The sequence below is a fragment of the Macaca thibetana genome, chromosome 5 (genome assembly GCF_024542745.1).
Source record: "Macaca thibetana thibetana isolate TM-01 chromosome 5, ASM2454274v1, whole genome shotgun sequence".
Lineage (NCBI taxonomy): Eukaryota > Metazoa > Chordata > Mammalia > Primates > Cercopithecidae > Macaca > Macaca thibetana.
The window spans coordinates 108,321,272-108,323,631 of NC_065582.1; positions in this window are offsets into that span (position 1 = coordinate 108,321,272).

The following is a 2,360-nucleotide window of genomic DNA, read 5'->3' on the forward strand; positions in this document are numbered from 1 at the left end:
TCTGAGAGATGTGATCCCCATAAATCTCTATAGCTTGCTGAGGGTCGAAGTTCTTTCTTCTATAGCTGCTTCCGGCTGAGTAGGACTGTTGACCCTACCTAACGGGGGACCACAGAACTCTCACCCTGCTCTATCCAGGGGGAAATTATGAAGTCTGGACTTATTTCTTGTATGATGATATATGGGGCTTCAGGCAATACAGCCATTTGTAGCTTGGTAGACTCTAAACAGGAAGAAATAAATCTGGTTAGCAATTTTACAGTGTAAGGGCCAAAAATGAACAACAGAAGAATTACAGTTAAGGGTCCTGTAAAAGGGGCTATCCAACTTTTTGCAGTTATTTAAACAGAATTTAGGGTGTTGTGTGCAGGTCTTAAATTGGTTACATTAATTGCCTTAGTCAGATGTCCCAGTACCTTGCCTGAGGAGTTATTATAGAAACAACATTCTTCTTTTCGAAAAACGCATCCCTTCCGATTAGCTGCGAGGAGATCTAGCCCCCTCCTGTTTTGTAAGACAATGCCTGCCAGGGAATCTATATGTTGTTGTTCTTGGATAGCTGCTATAATTTCTGCCAAAGCCTGTGTTTGTTGTGAAGACAAGTGAAGAGAAATGGGCCCAAGTGTGGTTCCTAAAAGTCCTGTTATTGCAGTTGCTAAAGGATGTAATACCACTGGAGCTGCCCTTTTTACAAATGCATGGCTGTGTCTTATATGTACTAGCATTTGCATAAAACAGTCTTGGAAGTAAAGCAGCGATGCCGCAAGTCCCTTTCCATTGACTCGGAAGACTCATGTACCCTGAATTTCCACATACGAAATACAACCCTTGCCCAGGGTCCAAAGATACTTCATATCCCCATGATGCTAGTTCCAAAGGTGTGTCTGAGCCACTAGAGGAAGTTCCAGTGAGTTGTTCCCATAAAAGTGTTCCAGCCACAGCAAGTTGTTCATTAAGCCTAGAGTGGAAAAATAAGCTGGGGTGGAATTTTACGAATGATCTTTGGACCCCCCAAGCCAAAGCTTGAGCTAGAGGCAAAGATGAATTGTTGATTAACACTGTGGTCCAACCAGTGGAAATACTGGAAGTATTGGTATTACTTGTATATTGAGGTCACCTTGGATCAGGATACTTAAGGAGGAGGAATTGGTTTTGTTTTCCTAGTTTGTGATATGAATTGATTTTTGTTTCTGAGGAATTATAATGTTTGTCTTGATTTGTCCAACTGAGGACAACCTCATATAAACAATTGTTTAGGGATCCCAGAAAGGTCCCATTCATTCGGTGGGAAGTGAAACAAATTGGGAATTGGCTCTCTGAGGTCAGGTTGTGAAAAACCCTTACAGGATTTGGGGCATTTGTAAAATTTAAATTTGGCTTGTTTCTTATGATCTGAGATAAGACTGTTAGGAATAAGCTTTCCACAGCTGGACTGGGATATGTAGCTTCTGACTGGGTGGCAACAGTGACTCTTGCATTGCCCTTGACTATATCTTCTAACGGTAAAGGTAAAACTTCAGCTGATAGTGAGCCTGAGGTACAAATGTAACAGGAAGTTAAGTTAGTGTGGCTAACCGTTGAATCTGTTTAAACACTTGGTATTGAGGCTGGACCCCCAATATTGGTGAAAATAGGATTATGGACATAAAAAGTGGTTCCCTTGTGGGGGAAGCAAGCAGTTAAATGACAAATATATATAAATAACTAGGATTACGTATCCCACAGTAACTATAAACACAGACACCAGCAAAGTCAGTAGGAATTTACTTATCTTTTGGATGCCCTTTAAACAGGTACTTCAGATCCTCCACAGGTTCCCAGGGTAGCGATTGATGGGAGCTTCAGGTTCTAGGTCTGGAGCTTTAGGTATTGCAGGTTTGAAAGCCTGGAAAGATGTATCCAACTATTTAATCCTAACACATTAATTGCAGAGGGTGTGGTTATTATAACTGAAAAAGGTCCCTTCCATTGGGTTGTAGCTGTTGAGTGGGTGACCCCTCTTTAAGTATTCTATCTCCTGACCTAATCTTGGGTTGCTGGTTAGTTCCTGGTATGGGAAGCCTTTCAGTCCAGAACCTTTGTAATGCTTGTTGAAATTATCCCAGATTAATTAGGTATTTTATTAGCCCAGCTGTTTCTGGATTAGTTATTAGATCATTACTTAAGAAGGGTCTCCCATACAGCATTTCCTATTGGCTCATCTTTACTTTTGCCCTTGGGGAGTTACGGAATCTCAAAAGGGGTATAGGTAGTAAACTGACCAAAGTTTCTGACATTTCCTAGCATAGCTTAGCTAGTGCCCATTTTAAAGTTTGATGGGCACTATCAAACTCCAGGAAACCTCCAGGAAAGTAGAAACC